Genomic DNA, 22,518 nt, shown 5'->3' on the forward strand with positions numbered 1-22,518 from the left:
ATTTCCTAATTTTCTAAAAAAAAAATCCGCGAAAGTTTCAATTTAAAATTATTTCTCCGTTTATAAATCTTTATTTCTTATCTTTAACATTTTTCGTGAATAATTAAGTTAAACGCGCGATCTTTATAAATAATAAGCGCAATAAAAACATCAAAATTAAAATCCCCGTGTTGCTGAATTGGGTCACCATACACCCGGTTTTAGTTCGCATGATGTTTATTTATAAAGTTCAAAAAGCTTGTCGTAAAAGCAACTTGCGCTATACATTCACAGATATGAATAATCTGATTGCAAATAAATTTGAATTACAAATTGAAATAAGTAGAATTTAGTAGAAATATATATATGCACACTCAACGCAAATTTATTATATCTCGGAAGTATCTTCATATTTATCATCCCTTTTGCTCGCAATGTTATTTTTATAAAATATTACTGGTAACAAAGAGCGTGATTAAAAATTGAAAAGACGATATATGAGCTGGACTTTTACATTGGAAAAAAGGGCAAAAGGAAAGAGGACAATCCCTCTGGTAATTCCGTTCCCGTCGATCAAAAGGGAACCGAATGCGAATTCGGCTCTATTAGTGACGGATTAATCGCGATAGCCGTGACTGGAAATAAAGTGTCGCGTTTCAGCGTTCCTTTTGACGTTCGCCCTTTGTTGTTTGCTTTGCCGAAATTATCACGGAAAGAGGGAGTGCAATACCGCATACTAACCGTGGGAGAGAGAACCGTGAAAGTGCTTTGAGCGACGTGCAAAGGACATACTGGGCGCTTCAAATCTCTCCCTGTGAGTTTTCTCGTCGTTTACACGTATGTCCCACTTTCGGCCCGAACGAACGTTACCCGATGAACTGAACAGAATTCTCGATGAAAGCGACAGAGATTCGCTTCGTTAGAGAAGGAGAGTGGGATCAGTCTTGTCCGACTCGACTCGTTCTATTACTACTGACACTATACCGTATTCTTTTCACGCGAAGCATTCGCGGAGATCGTTCGTTGACCTTATGTCGGCCTTTCTTCCTACAAAGACACAGAGATATTTATTGCCCCGATTATGGATAATTTCAATAGTCAGCCAACTATACAATCTGCCCGTAGTAAAGGTAAACGACAACTATTTTTACACTTTTTCTCGAGCAAATATAAAAGTTTGTAAATAACTATTTGAAAAAAGAAAGGAATGATAATTTTAAAATTAAAAAGAAAGATAGAATAGTTAATTTATAGCAAGTAAAATACTTTTTTTTGCAAATTGCGGTTTTCTTCTAATCGAATTAATTTAGAATTCAATTGATTAATTGGGATATTTTTCATTATAGAAATTAAATTAATAATTAAATCAATTATTGTTTCCAATTACTTCGAAAATTAAACAACATCATTATTTAAACTTAAATAATCAAACTTCTAAAAAAAAAACAAAGATGAAACTTTCTTGTTTAAGGAGAATTAAATAAAAACACATAACTTTATTTAAAAATTCTCTGACGATGAAAGATTAAATCACGTCTAATCGTAAAGCTCGAGATTTAAATCGTTATATCATCATAATGGTCGGTATGTTGCTGCATGCGGACTGCATAAATCTGCATGCAGCAAGTCAAGGTGCAGGAAGCCGCGTAAGTTCGCTGCTTCTTTTCTAAATGGACTGAGGCAGGACACTGAACTTCCGCTAAGAAGATAACGCGACGGAGGCTGCGTGACATCGGGTAGGCGTGCTTAAAATTCAGCGGCGAAGCAGCAAGGCAACGTCATGAACAACGACGCCGATTTGCATATCAAAGGTGAGAACAAACTAGAGCGGGGTCAGAAATCTTAAGCGCGGCGCGCAGAGAGCGACGAGCTCGTCGGAAAAAATATTTCCCCGCATATATATACGCGTTTACACGTAACACACTTTATACGCGCACGTCCGCCTCATCAAGCAAGCACTCCCAAACATTTCATTCTCCGACACCAGCACCGTCTGAGAAATTGTGGACTCGCAACTGTTTGCGCAACGGCTTCTTATCCGTGCACGAATATTTCACGGAAAACGCAAAAGTTAGGAGCGTAAACATTCCTTAAGTAACTTTTCTTTTGCGGGAGCCCCCCCCCCCCCCCGGAAACTTATATATGATTGTATTTAATGTACAAGCAGCACATTAGTTATATTATAATAAGACATAATAAAAAATTAACAGTGTTTAACTGAGACACAGATAGATTTCATCACAAGAAAAGGAACACAATTTCTTAAATTCATTATACATATAAGCCTGTAAAATTAATTAAATTCCCTCGAGATAATTTTTCCAAGACTTTTCTTTTATCTTTTTAGTAAGAAAAGAAGAAATTCAAGAAAAGTCAGGAAAAATCAGACGGCACGACACGTATGATCCGTGAAATGTAGTTGTATCTTGAAAATTCTGCTATTTCATGTACATGAAGAGTGGATCTGAGAGCTTTATAATTTAATTGGATCCGGAAATGACACGGCGTATTATATGTTTAATATCTCAAGAATCAGAGAAAAAATTTCGCGAATTTTTGTCTGTGAAGTTTCAAGAAATTTTAACGATTGAAACGCGTGTGCGCGAAGAAACGAACGGCAGCCTCCGATTATTTCCGCTTGCCTTGGTATCAACTAGCAATCGCCATCAGTATTCGGCGAGGGACGACCGTGGGCGAATACCGTTGCTCGTTACGCGCCCCGGTGCGTGTCCAAAGGTGTTTAGTTAACCGTAATGCGGAGAGAGGAGGATCTCCGTTCGCGGATGGCTTTGATCGCGCGAGCGGAAACTCGCACGGGTTTTCCGCGAGGCTTAGATCGCCGTCGTCATGGCTAAATCAACGGCAGGGAATCGGGTTATAGCACCGACTACGATGTGTAATTGAAGTTCCGCTATTTAAAGCTCTTATTGATCCTTATTAAGACCATCTTCTCTCTCCCTTTCTCTCGCTTTGTATTTCGTACTTTCTTCATTACGAGGGGGTCAATAAATTATATTTTGATGCGAGCATAGGTTCAACTAAGATAATTATGATTATTATAATATTAATAATAATTTTAATATAATTAAAACATTTTTGCAGAGAAGGAAACGATGTTTACCTTTTCTGAAATTTAGTTTCCAAAATTTACTTTTTTTTTAAATAATCTATGATTCGCGACGGAATTCAAGACACAGAAATATATGTCTAATTTTATGTCTCGTGTATATCTTAATGTATATGTGTATCCTGATATATATTTTGTACATATTATATATTTTAATTCTTCAATATCTTTTATACAGCATATGAAATTATAAACTCAAATTATATTTCATAGATAATCTATCTAATTTTTGAGAATTTTCTTAATCGAAACTATTCTAAGAAATTAAAAGTTAATATCTTCCTTTATTCTCTAAAAAAGTAAATTTTTCGGTAAAATGTATAATAATTATTTATATTATAATTATTTCATTTACATTTTACATTCTCTTGATTCTTTATTCTCTTAATTCTTTAATTATAACAATAATAACATTGAAACTCGCTCGTACGGAGTAAGACTTTAAAATGTTTTCAAGAATTTTTTTGCTCTTTTCCAACTGTCGAAAGAAAAGAGAGGAAAAATCGAGAATAGAAAGTTCTCTTCGTGTGGAAAAACAAGAAAGCTGACGAGCAGGAAAGCTCGCAATCAGAATGTCGAGTAATCTCACTGAGGTTAATCCTGCAGCTGAGGGTTAAGGGCACGATAAGGACGCGATCGGCATTATCAGTCTACTTCGTCAAGAATCGAAAGGAGGGAAGAAAAAAAAGAAAGAAAAGTTATCTAACAAAGAGATCGACGAGTCGCTGAGCGTTTATACTCGCCACTATGTATATTCGATTTCCTGCACGCGACTGCACAGGAAATGGATTCATATATCCCGATAGGGTGGTGGGAAAGGAAGATAGGGAGAGAAATTAAAGCTTGCCAGAGAAGCGCCAACGATCTTTACACGCGAAAATTTGAGAATCTTTTAGTGTAGGGAAGCTCGTGAGAAATCGTTTCGCGAATCACGCGATACGATCTGTGCGCCGAGGGAAATTTAATATAAACCATTCAAATCCCTTAAGCATCGTCCTGGTACCGAATATCACCGATAGTAACCACTACTTGCATTCAAGAAATTATTCGAATTAAAAATGAATCGATTTTGATTTTTTTTTTTTTTTTAGATTAAAACTTAAAACTTTTTATCTGACATTTGATTTGTTCACATTTATATTCATAAAGCTAATAATATAATATTTAGTTGTTTAGTTATATATTTTTAAGCTAATTATATTTTACATTACAGAAATGGATAGATATCTGCAATAATAGCATTAATATTGCACTCTTTCAATAAAGTACATTAAGAAAACACCTTTCATAAGAATATTAATTACGCTCTTAGACATGGAAATTCAATCTTTCGTTTCAAATGTTTTATCACTGAATATTATAAATTAATTGTGGAAATCTATATGTATTGAGAATGACTGTCGTAGAGTCGAAACGTATACGTTGTTAATATTTCGAATTGTTATATTATTCGTAATAATAAAGTTTGTTTGACATCCGGAATTGATATAGCTCGTTTAAATTGGCCTTCTTTTATTAATTTATAGAATACACACGAGCCATAATTTATTATAATTTTATTTTATATTAATTAACATTATTACGAAATAGCGAAATATATGAAAGAAGAATATATGAAAAAGCTTACAAAGAAATGCAAATGTTGTTTATGGCTAAGATATTTCTATTACGAGCTATGTGTATAAAAAGAGTAAAAAATGTATAAAAGAATTTAATGAGATTATAAATAGAAGGTAAATTACATAAGCAGCAAGGATTATTTTTTTAGCTAAAGTATTTTTTTCTTTTTTTTAGTATTTGCGTAATATTCAGGTCATGCCTCTTTAAATATCTGCATTGGTAATTTTCTCTAATAATATCTCTATTTGGACGACATGTAGTAAAATATAATAGTGTTATCCCATATAAAATGACATTTTCTAAAATGAGAATATATATTCTCATTTCAGAAAATGTCATTCATAAATATTCACTCATTACTGCTCAGAAATATATGCGTAATACTTTCATTTTCTATATTAAAAAATATAAAAATTATGTTTAAATACAGATACTTGAAAAAAAAAAATATCGTTTCTTAAGATGTGCATATAAAAAAAGGTATTACGCACAGCTTAATTTTGATGCTTTAATGGTTTGTTTTCTGCCAGATAGAGGAATCGCCGTAGTTTTTTTATGCAAAAATTGCACAACAATTAGTTTGCCCATATTTGGATAGCAATATCGATCCAATCCCAAAGTCGGGACGCATAGCAGAAATAACAGGTAAAATTGCGTATGCGCTACAAGAGTTTTATAATAAAATAGGTCCGCCACACAATCAATGATATAGGAACCAATTTATATCGAACAGCAAGCGAGGTAAATACGACTTTCTTTGCGGAGTATACATACTTTTCAGAAAGCATTTACGGCCATCGACAAATCTCGCGTTATAACTTACGAGCCAGATGGCACAAATTCTGCTCGACATTTACACAGCGGTTCAGGAGTGTCTCTTATTTCGGCGTTTTTCTTTTTGTATATGTGTGTGTGTGTGTGTCGCGCATCCCGTCCCCGATATCGAACACCGATATACCAGCGTTTCGTCGATAGAGTCCAAAGCCTGAAGATTTATACGGAAGAAACCATGCTAGCGCCGTCGAGAAACGATAAATAAATCTCAATCGCCGCAACGGAGAAGTAAGGAGCAACCAATAATCCGCGTATGTCATCTCGATAGAATTTATGAAATATGGAACGTATATAGCTCTTAAACATTACATCATTCTTTCTATTATTTATTTAAAAGAATATCTAGTACGAAATGACAAACTGCAATTTTTCTACAGAAAAATGTAAATACGCATAAAGAAATATATGTCACGTCGCCTCTCTGCAACACAGTTTTATGTTAAATGAAATATATATTAGCATGTGTTGCATAGATATAAAAGATACATCATGCACATATATGTAGAATTATTTTGTAAAATTAATAGATCAGATGAAATCGATTTTTCTAAGATAAGTTTTTATATATATAAATGCGATTATTATATATATATGTAACATAATGTTCTTACAAATAAAACGATGAAATACGTGCAACTTGTATTCAAACGATAATATTAGGAAATTTATGTGTCAGCAACTAATCACTGAGTACAAACATCTCCCTAGAATCCCGTATTATATCGATAGGACTATTGCATTCCGTTACGTGACAGCCAGTAGTTACGATCAACCATTACACCGTCTAATCGTGACGGGCAATTAAGTACAAATTGCGTCAAATATATATGCGCATCTGACGATGCAGCGGGATATATATGTACGAGGATATATTTGCATAAGGGAATAATGCATAAGAAAGTCACATAATGTATGTTTGAGAGATTTTTAGCTTATGTTCATTTATAACTTTGATTGCGGCCGCAATACACGTAACAAGTTCTACAAATTTACAAAGTTTTACATCAAAAGTAAACAGAGAAGAAGCAATTGTGAATGTTTGTTGATACAAAAGGAGAAAGAAATACAAAAGATAATTTATGACGACTCTTCAACTTGATTGTCGATCGTCAAAATTGGCAAAGTAAATTTGATTAGCGATGTAGTTTCTCCAATAATGTACGAATGCTTCCAAGAGTACATATATATGTACGACCGATATCAGAAACGGTCAAGTGGCCCTGCTAAATAATAACAAATGAACAAGCTTATCGGGATTCGCCTTTAATGAGTATTGATCGGTCTCGATAATTCTTGCGGCAAAGCTTCCTTTCAAGGAACGCTTCACTCGGGAAAATTGTAGTTTTCGATGAGAATACCACAAAGATAATAAAGCACCCCCTCCCCTTCCTCCCCCTGCGCTATCCCCTTTCTTTCCGTAACGTCCATTGGCAGTCATAAAGAAAATGAATGAATTCGTTTTGACGTTAATTAGCGCGCTCGCTCAAAGAGCTCGCGCGCGCGGCTTCATTTAACGTCTATAATAAATTGCATTATTTTCACAATCGATACAACTCTAGCGCATCGGTGAAACGAAACTTGCGGACCGAATGAGACTCGGCTTCCTTTCAGAAAAGTCGTTGACAGTTTTGTATTTCATTTACATTGTCCATATAAACTGATTTAGATCTTACCCTATCGTTCTATACGGTTTGTTGGACATCTAGAAACTTATTTTAAATTAAGATTTTAACGAGCAGATTCTCCCCCCTTCCAAGTTGTTTACGTGAGATATTTAATCTCACATTATTTGCGCTGCACACATATGTACATATCTGCACAAATTTTTGTAGATTTATTTTTTATACCTTTCCAAATATATTTTATTTCGCTTTTGTAGAACAAAAAATATTTAAAAAATAATAAAAAGAGATGTCAAATAATAAATTTTTTCTGATAAAAAATTTCGCACGTTCAGTCTTTCCTGTTTGAAATATACACACATCCTCCCAACGTATATGTTAAAAAAATTCTTCCAAAAAATTCTGACGTTAAATAGAATGGAGATCCAACGGAGATCGTTATTTCGCGAATTTTTTAATACTTTTCAACTGTTTTTGTCTCACTAATTATTCTTAATAAAATGTTCCTATTTTTACAACGTTTAAAAAGCTCAATCGCGAAAGTCAAGAGATTAAAGAGGACTTCGGCAACTGTTTTCGATCGCGAACCCAACGGCGAGTATTCCAGTGCAGGCTATACATCCATGATTAAGTAGTTTCGGCGGTGCGATCAGTCAATCAGTGTTGTTAAATATTATCTAAACGTAGGAGAGAACACGCGCGCACTCCTTGCACCTAATGAATATTGATTTCGCGCTAACCGGCGCGGATCCGTTTCGGAGTCGGAAGGAATCGGGGGGAGAAGAGGATGGCAGCGGTGCATCGCGCGCCAGATAGGAGAAATTTCGGTCCCCGGTGACCGCGTAATGGGTCAGGCTCATCGCCTATCGCGTAAGTAAGATAAATGATCCCCTAATGCCCCCGCCGTGGCCGTATAGCCGCGCGTAACGTGCAGATGAGCCGCCGATATAAAGCCGCGACTTCGGCTCTTGAATTCCACCGCTGGGACGCGATCCGTTTTCGGCGTTAGTTTTCGAAAGAGAGCGAAAGAGAGAGAACGTGGAACACATTGCGCGAGATAGACGCGATGAAATCGTAGCCGAATTTCCATGCAAGGTTACCATATATTTTTCATGCAGTTCTGAAGGAACAACTTCTTATTTGAGAAACTTTTATGGTGATTTCGTATAACTTATATATATATATTTGAAGAAGAACAAAAGAGATCAAGATAAATCGCAGAGAATAAATTATATATTAAATACGTTGCTTCTCCATATAATGTCATTTTTAAATAAAATTTTTTTTAATTAAAAATTAATTAAATATTCGAATATTTTGCATTAATATATAATAGGGAGATTTCTCTAAAGCACGCGGCAAATACGCCGCGTTCATGATGGCAAGCAGAGCTACGGAATAATGCGTTACAAACGATTCGACCGAATTCCATGGATGAAACGTGCCTCGCCGCGCCCGTAAATCGTTCGTAACACGGATCTCTCTCGCAATGATCGCACAAAGAATCGCGTTAATTAAATCACACTCTCCGTTCCATCGGGATTTCAGATAAAGTTCAATTCTCGATCAGGAATCTGTAATTAACGTGCCGTCTACTTTGGCATGAATTGATCTCAAAATCGGTACGTCTCTTTTCTACGCTCAATTCACGAATCGAATTAATCATAAATATCGATATCATCCTGATGTTATTAAAAAGAGAGATTGTTTCTCTCGAATATTATTTAAATATCGTGATATATATATTTCTCGCTTTAATTCAATAATTATAATTTCAGTTTATATATTATATATAATAACAATATTTTTTCAGTTAAAATAATAACACATTGAATTAATAATATTTATCTTAATAATAATAATCATTTGAGTCTCATAGAAACGCAGGAAGCAGTACCCTAGTTCTGGCATTTGGTACTTAAAGAGAAAAGAGATTTGGGTCTGATCAGGCAAAGCGATCTTCGCCGGGCTCGGCGCTCGGTCACATACTGTGGCTCAGCTGCTCGGCTCTCGGCTTCTTGGCTATGAAGTTAAGTTTTGCCATCAGATAGCGATACCGCTGCGCAGGAGTCTTGCGATGGTGGGGATTAGTCTCGTGTGAGACTTGCAGCGTATCAGACGTATGAGACGCGCTAATTTATGGAAAGGATAAAAAGAGAGAGAGATGTTGGGTCTACTCCGCAAGGCTCGGTTCATTCTTGGCAGTAATGTTGGGTTTCGTCGTCAGATGGCGACACGCTGCGCAAAGTCTTACGATCCTGGTCAGTGAGCATCAGATCAGTCTCGCGCGACACGTGCAGCGTGGCGAATATATGGAGACACACGACAGTCTAATAAGACAGTCCGCCAAAAAAATGTTTGTCAAATAATTTTAATTAGAGTAGGTGTTTCGTATAAATTTTCGACTACAAAAGAACAATGCCGCAATATCGAAATTACTCCATCACGTCGAGTTTTAAAGTTATTTTGAATTTTAAGATGAGAAATTAACGATTTATAGGAAAGAATATATATAATATAATAAATATGTTTATTAACTATAATAAACACATTTTTGCTGTCATTAAAATATCAAAATTTTAATATGATTTATTAAAACAAAAATTGCAAAGAAAATCTTTTTTCATAAGGAGAGAGAATCAATAACACAAATATTTACCTACTTTTATTACTTTAGTGACGATTAGTAATTTATTATACATTTTTTCCTATACGAATCGCTAATTTCTCATCTTAAAAATAAAATTCAAAATAACTTTAAAACCTGAGAAGCAATTTAAACAATGGCATTGTTTTTTGTAGCCGAAAATCTATAAAACCTACTCCGATTAGAAATACTTGACAAATTTTTATTGTCGGCCTGTGTAATTATTTGCTTTTTAATTTAACATACAGATGCTCGAACAAACATTGTTACGCGAGTAACGAGTACGATGATGTAAATGCAAAAACAAAAACTTACGACATGTGAATTGATAAAATATTATCGCTAATAACGCAGATACATCGCGTTCGCTCACTGTCTTTTCAAAGCAGCGAAATACCATTGAATATCGAAGTTATATTTTTTCCTAAAGAATCTCTTTTCCTGTGCTGAGAATAAAATACCTTTTACATCAACGTAGTACACGTTCAGCGATTCAATCGGGATAACGCAATCAATTCTTTCAGTACTCTAACGATTGAATCAACTTGTATATATATTCACTTCGTATAAATACACAAGATAATTATCTCTCATAACTTTTGTACATAAAGCGTTAAGGGGCGAATTTCTTTTCCAACTCTTAAATGAAAATTATTATGAAAGAAACTATTATATTGGAAAAACTGATTTATTTTATAATTTAAATCGTCAATTTTCGACATTAAATATCTTGTTAATTAAACCTGGAATTACAAGTCCGTTAAAGTAGAGTTTCATTGTACAACTAAACGAAGAATGAAGTAATATGATTTCTATTTGTTATCTGTTTATAAGCCCGCAGCGTTCTTGATTCGCGGAAAAACATTCATCCTCAATCACTTATAACCGGAAAATTCTTGATGCGATAGCATTTCTCCGGAAATGTCAAATAAGCAAATGTAAAACAGAATAAATATTTATTTATATATATATTCATGAAACATAATCCTTTGAAAATACTTCGCAAAAGCAGACAAAAGGTGATAAGAGAAATAAAAAGAGAAATATAACAATTTAACGATTCGTACGATTCAAATGATTGTAATGATAAGAACAATTAAGATTATAATGGTAACAACAATAAATCAGTTGCTTTGCTTTGGTTATTTTTCAAGATTCTATCAATATCATAATTATAACAGATATTGTACCAATCTCTTCTCCTATATTTGTTTATCAAATTTATTTTCCTCTCGCGTTATCTTAATATTTATATCTTCGCCAACAGCATTCCATCTCAGAAGACCTCGCGAGGATTCGAGGGAAAAATATCGGGATCCGGAAAGTTTAATAAGATACCGCGAACTGTGTCAACCAAACCGAATTAACGGCGGGCGTTCGCGATCGAATTCTATCGAGGATCAGTCGACTGTTAACATCAAAGAGTAGACGAGAAACGAGGCGCTGTATATATGTATATACAAGAAGATGTATTTACGTATCGACTCGTAAAAAGGTAGGCGAGAACCCATAAATACATCCAAGTTCTCTCTGCAGTTATAAATCTGATCTGAAACGCGCGTACATCCACATGGAACGAGGGTCGATTATGGTTCTGAGGGGCAAAGAGGAAATTTCCGGAACCCCCCGACGCGACGTCGCGTTTTCACAGGCGATTGGTGCCGTCAGTCTAAGGCGTCTTATTAGAAAGTTTAAATGGTAAATAAAACTTTAAATTAAGGCAGTTCTCCCGAGCAATGTCGCGCCGAGCAAGTTCGCCGATGAATGAAATCGTATAATGCGAGAGATCGATTATTTCTCCTGACGAAAGAAAGAGAGAGGGCAATGCCGACGATTGCTATAGTCGAAAAGTCGCCGAAGAAAAAATTGATCTGTGAATTTTCTTCTTCTAATTCAACGCGATTTTATACGAGGTATTTTACAGATATAAATTAATCTTTTTTTCTTTAGAATGTAATAATTATAGATAAAAATATAGAGACATTATAATAAATCTAGAGCAATTATGACAAAGCAGTATAAGCTTCTTCTAATAAATTTGTATATCTAAAAAGAATATAAATCTGAAATTTCACTTTTCCCTCTCTAAAAAAAGGCATGTTAAGTCGATTCTCACAAGTATTGTTGCCTTTTTTCCACGATGCTAATTGGCTGTCTCGATTCGCATTGTATGCATTATATTCGTAGTATGGAGAGGCTGTCATCGCGAGGATTAGTTTGACAGTTTGTTCAAAATAAAATTAAATAAAATAATATGTTATAATATTTTTAATTATTTACAACATATTATTGTTTTAATATTTTTAACATATTATTATTTTAAAATTTAATTAGCAAATTAACGCTTTAATCGGCTGATTTCTGTCAAAAAATATTAATAAAGCGTTAATTTGCTAAATTAAATTTTAAAATAATAATGTGTTAAAAATATTAAAATAGCAATAAGTTGTAAATAATATGTTATAATACTTTAAATTCGATTAATATTTTTGACAGAAATCAGCTGATAACTGTCAAACATATTAATCGAGTTTAAAGTATTATAATATATCATTTAAAACATATTATTCTATTTAATTTTATTTTCAACAAACTGTTAAACTACTAACCCTCGCGATGAACGCCTCTCGATGCTACGAATATAACGCACAATGCGAATCGAAACAGTCAATCAGCATCGCGGAAAAGATGCAACAATACTTGCGAGAATCGACTTAACATGCCTTTTTTAGAAAGGGATGTTATAATATTTTAAATTTAATTAATATTCTTGATAATTATCAGCTGATTTTTGTCAAAAAATATTAATCGCGGATAAGATGATATTATAACATATTTAAAATATATTAGTATTTTAATATTTTCGTTATTATATACGCTCCATTACCGCTATAGAAATGTTATAAATTATAAAATAAACAATTTCTCACTCACCGATACGTGCAACAGCTGAGTTGTAGTACACACCACACATTGATCTGAAAACAAAATATTCAAATTATATAGATACATATGTGTGTGTCGAATATCTCATTATAATATAAACAACGTAGTTTAAAAAAAATGTTTTTATATTGCAATATAAATATAAATATAAATATACAAATATACAAATACAAATATGTAAGTTAGAATATTTAAATAGCAAATTTTTGACAGAAATCAGCTGATTAAAGCGTTAATTTGTGTGCTAATTAATTTTTAAAATAATAATATGTTAAAAAATTAAAATAGTAATATGTTGTAAATATGTTATAATACCTTATTCTCGATTAATATTTTTTTACAGAAATCAGCTGATAACTGTCAAAAATATTAATTGTGTTTAAAGTATTATAACACATTATTAAAACATTCTTTTTTAACAAACTCGAAGAATGGCGCGCGCGTATCGCGCGCTTGTATTATTCTAGTTTAGAAAAAGTAAGCAAAAACCCAAATGTACATTTTTTCATCATATATAAATTAGACACATTTAAATATAAAAAATATATATAGTATATATAAATAAATATATTATATGCACTGAGAGAATTTTCTCTTAGAATTTATCCTGAAAATCATGATAATCGTGGGACAATATGGTATGGAAAGAATTTTATGAGAATTTCTTTGATTAATATTTATCACAATAAAAATAATGATATCTATCACAATAAAATATAAAATATGTTTGATTAATTTTACTATGCAGTTTATTATTTTTATTATAATAAATATTAATCAGAGAAATTTTCATAAAATTCTTTCCATACCATATTATCCCACGATTACCATGATTTTCAGGGTAAATTCTAAGAGAAAATTCTCTCTGTGTATATAGTATATAAATAAATATATATAGTACATAAATAAATATATATAGTATATAAATAAATATATATAATATATAAAAATAATATAAATATAAAAAAAAATTTGTAGAAAACTTAGCATCAAGTAGAAGAGTAAAATATATATACATATTTTAAAAAAATTTCTTAATCCATTCGGAATGCAAGAACATCAACGGAGAAAGTAACGGGCAAGACGGGGAATAAACAAATCCGGATAATGGCACGCGAATTCCAAATCATCGACCGCAACCGCAAGCTCGTGTCCACGTGCTGCATGAAGAGACCACGTTCTCCCGTGTGCTTCTTGTCCGACAATTACCGTCAATTATTTCGATTCGTCCGGCGCGGGCAGAAAATCGCATCCGGAAATCGCGTCGTTGCATCGAATGCTGAGTTTTCCGCCTCGTTAGCGCGCCTCGTCTTGTCGTTCAAGTAACAAGGGACACGGAAGTCGCATCGCGCGCGTCGCGCGTCGCAGAAAAAGTTTAACTCGCTGGCGGAAATTAATGGGCCAAAAAAGCGACCGCTAATCCGCACGATCAAGCAGGCAGACCGCAAATTTTTGCAGAGCCAGGATAATCGCGCGGGACGGCAAAAAGAATTGCGCACTGCGAGCGCGTTCGTTCCTCAGGAACGCGAGGGAGCAATTCTGGAAAAAAAATGTATGCATGTGTAGTGCATTTCGCAACAGAAAGTTTTAGACGTTAAATCCCAGGGTGTGTAAAATTTTTTTTACATTTTGTAATAAAACGCAAATAAAATTGTATTACTACAGAGAGTTACAATGCTGAATTTAGAAAAATATCTTTTAGATTCAGACGCTGTCGTTTTCTCTAAAACTGTATTTAGCTCTTTGCTTAGACTCGACTATTAGGTCTTTAGATCAAGGATTCCAAAAACAACTGCTTTTAATTATCGTTAAAAGTCATCATCCCCTAATCACCTTGTTAAGGAGATAACTGCTAATTACGAGAACGAGTGCTGCACAGGTCGGACTCACCGATTTCTGCAGTAATTGCGTGTGTAAAATCTATGTGTTGTTCGTAGGAAGTAACAGCATGTCGACTATGTGTATTTGATGTAGCCTGCAGGGATAATCGAGCGATGGTGGACAATTTGACCAGAGCATTTGGAACCAGTTATGCGAACAAGCAAAGTTGAATACCGCCTAGAGTAACATTATCTGTTGATATATTATAACGTTGCATTAAGAAAATTAGACCTTTGCGTTAGTAGAGCTGCGCCAACAGAACTGAAAATTTCTCATTTCGAGAAAATTATTATGACATCCTTTTATCAAGTTAATGAAACATTCATATTAATTTATCGGTCATTAAACAAACAATAAGTTAGTCTATATAAATACGCAAAACGTATGCTATATATTACTTGATGGATATTCACGCACGAAATATTTTTAATTGCATTATTATTTTTCTTGGGTATTGAGTCAGAAATGTAATTTTCTTCTGTATTTTATCTCATGTATTGTTTCCATATAAAAACATATTTATAGAGAAAAAAAAGAGTCTGGCAAACGAAACTGAGGACGGACGTTAAAACAAATATCAAGTTGATTGAACAAATTATGTATTTATCCAACAGTAAATTTTGTCGACGCAGTTGCATTATTAATTGCAATCATTGAATCGTCTAAATATTTACTATATTAATTGTGTAATTTGTTTGATATAACTAGATATTTACTTATGAATGTATGCGTTGTTTTGCAAACATCAGTTTTCTCCCTCCAGCAATCTTTCTCTTTAAAAAGTGAAAATAACGTTTAGCATTTTCATATTAATTTTAAAATTAAATAAAAGTTTAGTTAATTTTTTTATAAAAATCTGTAAAAAATTTTTTCAATTTTATTGCGGATCTTGGAAAATGAAAAACGCGTGACTCTGTTTTAGAATTGAACAATAAATATAAAAGAATAATAACTTTTATAATTATACTAGAACAACACAAGCGCGCACTACGAATATTTTTTGACAAAAATCAGCTGATCACTGTCAAAAAATATTAATCGAGTTTAAAGTACTATAACATTTTATTTAAAACATATTATTTCATAATTTTTATTACATACTATTATTATAAAATTTAATTAACAAATTAACGTTTTAATCGGCTGATTTCTGTCAAAAAATATTAATAAAGCGTTAATTTGCTAATTAAATTTTAAAATAGTATGTTATAAATTTTTAGCGATTTGCAAAACAATCAAGCCATTCTTTCACAAAAAAAGCTACTCTTTCAATTTTATTTGTTCATCATTGGGAAAGACGGTGTATAAAAAATTACGCGTCTATTATAAACTGCAAATTAAATATGAAATTATTATGAATGTGAATTTAAATAATTATATATGGTTCGTTTTCCTTTGCATTCATAATAACGTTCGTATTAGCGACTGTCGTGAAACTTTCGCGTGTGGTCCAGAACGCAAATTTATATCTGTCACCAATGCAAGTCGAAATGCGTGCACATGTCGAAATATACCAGGTATACGATTAATGAGGATGTGTTGTAATGTCGCTAAAAGCCGATCTGTTCCAGGGATTGGAATGCATTTTCGTCGAAGGGACGTATTGGCATTCATGTCGCGCAATCACGTTTAATATTATGCACACATCTCTTTTTGAGAAGGAAAAATAATGATACAATGTAGCATAATAAAAATATTGTGCGTTGGATTATCTCTTTCGATTATTTTGTAGTTTAGGTCAAAAAAGCTATCATCATTTCTGCTCTAGAATTTATTCGATTTATGTCGGATTCGATTCCTGTTATCAGCAAACATGCGAAAACGCTAAATCTGTCATTTGCAACGATAACAACACGTAAGCGATTCTCGCTTATAAACTCTCAACAGAATTCGATATTTTATGTTATATATACTAATATATATAGATTGTAGTCATTTCTATTTTAAAATATACATAAAACACAAGCAAAATGCAGATAAAATTCTGATTACACATATATATAATATTCTGTTAATGTTGACTTAAATTAATATTAATGTTCTGATCATTTAATTTTCGAGTGTTTATCTATTTATTTATTTATCAGAATATATGAGAAAACACATTACAAACAAAAATGATGCAAGAAAAGAGAATAAAAAGATCAGAAACGGAAAAAAAGAAATAAAGTGAATAATATAATAAAGATTAATACAATCACATGTTGGACAAATCGCGATTATATTTAACTTGATTAAACAAAATATATTTTGCTTTTTTTTTTCATTTTTATTCGTAAAATTCAGAGGTTACAACTGCGGTGTTTAACTCGAAAATGCGACCCTATAAACAGACTCCCGAAACATGCCGAGATAACGGATTATCGAATCTCGATAGCGCTTTTGTGTGGAGCGATAAATCGAGATTCGCGCGACGCGCATTCCGGTGGAAAAGATAGCGAGAGAGGTGAGAAAAATCGTACATACACATGCAATGGATTCAATGCAACCGCATTGAGAGTCATCCCAGAACGGCCGATGATTGGCGATATCGAGGAACTATTGCAAAGTCACGGACGCTACAAGCTGCACGCGTTTTCCGGAGCCAGTCGACAGAATCGAAACAACACGTCGCGGCATCCATTCTTTGCTATTTTCTCCGATGATCGTGCAATTCTCTCTCTTTTTGTCGATTGCGCGATCGTCATTATGAAAATCGTCTAAACGACTTTTTTTATCCGAAGATAAAACTGCCTGATCATCTCATTGCAAAGATAGCAGTTGATCAGAGTTATAGCTGATAAAGAGACAAAACTTGATTACCTTTCTTAGAATTTTCAGATATAATTGTATATAAAACTCTTAAATTTTTTTATGTGAAAGAATATTACAACATATTATTGATATGTCGAAATTAAAAAATATCCATCGTATTTCTTAGTAGAAACTTAGTATTTATGGCCGAAAATATATCTTATGACAGAAGACTCTATTAAGTTAGACCTTCCGTTTATGGGAATCAGAAGATAAATAGTTCAGAATTAGAATTTATCATCTATCCATCCAACATCACGCAAGTAACAAAAAGATTTGATTCACAGCCTAGTGATCGAGGAAAACAAGCAAAAATTAAAAAAAGATTTTGTCCATTCCTCACAAAAACCAATCTACAATGATGTCTATTATTAAACGAATGCAAACGAATGTTGCATATAAAATTATTATCGTCCGAAAATTCATGTTGTAGCTCAAAGGATGCTGGAAAGATATCGCGGAAGCAACACATCACACCGATCGATTTCTTCGTCGCGTGTTTGCGAAAGCGGGCTTGAATATTAACCAATAGAGCGAGGAATCCGAGAATAATCCTATGTTTTCATTTCCTGCATTGAATTCTAATCGGTCTTGATTAATACTAGCCAACCATCCAGGCGGCGAATTAATCCTTTTGTGAATGAAACAGTGAATTGAGTTGTGAATGAAACACGCGTGCGTTCTCTTGTAGTAAATGTTTCTTTTTTCTAGATTGAGCAATTTTTTCTTCACAAATGTAAGAAATGCTTTTATAGTGATATATTTGTTCACGCAACATTTGGAATTGAAACAGTTTAACGAAGCTTACTGATAATAAAAACTGAGTTTTTAGATTCTTTAAAATAAAGAATGAGTACATGCTTAAATAAAAATATGTAAAAAAAATATGTGTGCACGCTTAAATAAGTTGATGTAATTTAATATAAAATTACTGCATATTTTATTCAAAAGTTATATTTTGCATTTTATACAGTTTTCTTTATCAAAAAAAATTCTTTATGTCTTCGATTTCTCTTTCTACTTGCTTTGCACATCTCATATTTAATCATTTTCCATCTTGGCCAATTATAAACGAGAATATTATTGTAATTGATAAAGAAACATCTATGCAAGCCTATTTGAAGCTTCATTTCTGTCTGATTCATCTAATAGTAAAGTTGCTTTAATTTTCAAATTATCAAATGTTTAAGATTTGTCATTGCTCTCTGTGTAAAAATTTAGTTTTATTATATAAATCATTTATATTAAATTTAAATACATTCACTCTTTGCTCCTCATAATAATTCGCAATTTTATCGTAGCATTATTGATCATAAATGCAATAACATTATATAGAATGTTCGATACGTCTTTTATACATATAACAATATTCCTTTATCAAAAATTGATTTAATCTTTCCTTGATAAAAATATCAAGATGTGAATATAAATAGCTTTTGAGTTGTCGATTATTAAAGAAAGTAATTTTCTATCGAACTATAGAATACAAAAAAATACATGTCAAAATTCCATTTTTCAACTAATCTTGAATGCATTTTAACGAAACATTACTTCCAGATATAATTTCTAAATTATTTGAAAATATTTAAAAAATACTGTTGAATCAACAACATTTTTGTAGTTAAATTTTATTTTATTAATAATATCATTGAATTAATAAAATAAAATTTAACTACAAAAATGTTGTTGATTCAACAGTATTTTTTTCTCAGTGGAGCTTCCAAAATTTTACTAAAAAAAAATCTCACTTTCAATCAAATTATGACAGAGAATAAAAATCATTTTAATCTTCAATAAAAATATCGCTAAATGCGCTCACTATCGAATACCTTGTATACACATAACTGAAGTGCGCAACCAAAAATGCAGTTTCGCAACTTCAGCATTGCAACGACGATATGCATGTTCCTCGATAAAAACACATGCCGTTCGCAAAAGATTAGCGACCAGACACGTTTCGCTGATCGATTTTTATCAACTTCTCGTACTTCGCAAACTGGAATGCATGTTAATCGACTGTTCCAGGCATGCTGTAATGTAACACTTTCTCCGCAGCCTAGTGCGGCGGTTTTGGCGACGCCCGCCTAATGTAACTTACACGTCCAATAATCATGCTAGTTATCTGCAATTGATTATCCCAGCCACGCAAAATCGAAAATACACCGCGGAGAAAAGAGAAAATATAAAAATTTAAATATAACAAAAATATATAAAGTTTCTTCAATATGATACACAATTTGATATAATAAGAATAATAATGCACTATATGTATTTAATGCATGTAATAAAACAATTATAATAATAAAAATTATAAGATGCATACATCCCCCTTCCTCGATGCCCTTACAAATAATTTAATTCATTTCTTGATGAGACATTGATCGTATTTTACATATTATACTTTTGGATATCAGTGGAAAGTAATAGTACAATGATATTTTAATCGTACGATCAATTTAAAAGTTTTTAATAGCAAGATAATGCTTTAATTTAATATATCATTTACACCGAAGAATGCACATCTGGAGTATGTTTCATCAGATTATTACGAAGGATACCATGTAAGGCCAATTATCTGATTTTCTGGCCACGTAGAAAAATTAGCTCTATGAAGAATAATTATCTCACGTTAAGCTCACGTTAAAAAAAATCCGATAATCGTGTAACGTCTACCACAATGAACATTTTTTCGATCAAAAAAATCTAATACGAACACCGTAAGGTTATTCGCAGAATTTATCAATACAATTCGATAATATAGTATATGAATGAGAAATTGAACAATATTAAAAAGCAATTACATCGTCTATTAAGAATAATTGTTATGACTAAATTGATATATTCAATTTTGACGCTCTATAGTTTAAATTAAATTTGTATATGAAAAGATTATTATTATATCTCATACTCAATAAGCTACTTTGCATTTACAGATTCTTCGATAAATTTGAAATCAAATTTCGCTTAATATAAAATTATCGATAACCATTTATCAAATTCGAAACGTTTAATACGCATTTTTGTAATCATCACGAATTATAAATCTATTAAGGAAATTAAATCGAGCTCGAGATTAAATCAAAAGTAATTTTGCAATTTGTGTCTGCATCTCTGAAATTTAACTTCAGAAAAATTTTTATTTTCAATAAATTTAAAAATCATGACTGTATCGTGTTTGTAATTTATATGTAATATAATTTATTATATAAATTTATTATATTGGTCAAAGAATCCGTAAATAGATCCCAAGACACTCTATATCTATATTTTGCAATCATATTAAAGATAGGTTCTGAGATGATAACGAGGAAAAAAAGCGAATCAAATCGCGAGTCAAAAGAAGTGTTTCGAAGCACAATTAAACGTTATATATATTATTTTCACATATTTTCCTTATTACTATATATATCGAGTGAGATAAACACTCTACATATTGCAGAGAAGAAATTATACTCGCTCAACGAGCGATTGTCATGTGGGTTGCTTTTATGTCATTGCAATTGCCGAGATAAAAAAAGATAAGAAAAATGCGCGCCTAGGTTTACAATCTGACTAACGTCATCGTTGCGCGAATAAAAACACGCCCTTGGATTTCATTTGTATATGTAAATATTTTAAATAGTAAAATAGTAGAACAATAATTTTAAGACACACTAAAACTTGTCATTCGTCTCGGACATCACATAAAAATTACAAATTCTTTAACTGTAATTATATCGTATAATTCATATATTTTTATAGAGTTTTTAACTGTGTCGATGTTATAAGTTATAATTATTGATATTTAAAAGAATTGAACGGTGCATTAAAAAAATCTCTCTGATAATCTAATATTCGCAAATAAATTTAACTAAAAGCGAATTAACGCAATGCTAATGCCATGTGTATACATATTTATATTAATAATGGCGCCTTCATATGCGCATTACCTATTTTAAGAGTAAATATAATAATGATATTACTCATTAATTAGCATCAATCATGTATATCATGTGCTTATAACTTAATTATATTATTACAAAGTAACATGATTAATTCAGATGTTGTATTAATTATTATCGTTCAATTTTAGTTCGCGTATATTTTCTTAACGCTTGCGTTAATTTCAGATTTATGCCAAAATATGTATATGTATATATGATTTAATTACATGTGATATAATTTAATTGCATATAGCAATTATAGATGATATATGAAAATAAAATATATGTCTTTGATTAATTCAAAATAACATTATTTTTTTTAACAAATGGCTGAAACAATCCATCTTTCCTCACAATTATTTTCCAATTCCAATTTTACATAAATATCTTTATATAGAGCTCTATAGAAATAAAATTTCATTATTAATTATATTATTAATTTTATTATCAATTTTAGTAAAACAAATTTGAAATTAAAAGAAAAAGTTTTATCTGTTTTCATCATTAAAATTAGAATTAAAATAGATGTAAGACGTTTTCTGTAATTTAGATAAACTATTTAAATTGAAAGCTGTTGAAATTTAAATCATTTCAGCGTTTCTTACATTTGAGATAAATTATAGCTGTCTCAACAAATCTTTCAGAAAGCTCCAAATGTGCAAATCAAAGGTAAACATATTATATTATTTTTTCTCTCGTGTTATATTTTTGACATCACGTATACATTTATTTTTTAATATTGATGTCAATATAAAAATCCCATATACCTCGCCTTGAAATATCTATCCTTTCATCTTACACCAAGAAAAAGGATGCGTATGATATATAGACCCTCTTATACTTTAATATTGCTTCTTCACTTCTCTATGCCCTATCCCTATAACGAGTTTACGTATTTCAACTCGTTTTCCATATTTTTCACATCAGCATCCCCAAAATTTCACACAATATGCATGTGCGTGTGTTTAATCTTAAAAAACGTCTCAATCTAAACCTAACCAATATATATAAATTCTCACCTGCTACTGCTACTGTATCGTACTCATTTCCGCTTCGAGAAATACGATCCTCGACGACAATTACCGCCAATAATCAACGAGAGAAGCTTCTCCATTCATGAGATTATTAACTCGGGCCGATGTCCGC

General features: G+C 32.1%; 1 long non-coding RNA gene across 1 annotated transcript in view; it reads right to left on the bottom strand.

Annotated features, from left to right (window-relative positions):
* LOC145934934 (uncharacterized) overlaps window positions 1-22,477 on the bottom strand; it is an 89,464-nt gene extending 66,987 nt beyond the window's left edge. Inside the window, exons 1-2 of the long non-coding RNA XR_014425133.1 lie at window positions 22,392-22,477; window positions 12,764-12,807 (exon numbers count right to left, since the gene is read on the bottom strand). This is a non-coding gene — a long non-coding RNA (uncharacterized LOC145934934). The remainder of the gene's footprint in view (window positions 1-12,763; window positions 12,808-22,391) is intronic.
* Window positions 22,478-22,518: the final 41 nt, after the last annotated feature.

This window comes from Prenolepis imparis, unplaced genomic scaffold, assembly GCF_030444845.1.
Source record: "Prenolepis imparis isolate NDT839.2.m4 unplaced genomic scaffold, iyPreImpa1.0 SCAF_4, whole genome shotgun sequence".
Taxonomy (NCBI): domain Eukaryota; kingdom Metazoa; phylum Arthropoda; class Insecta; order Hymenoptera; family Formicidae; genus Prenolepis; species Prenolepis imparis.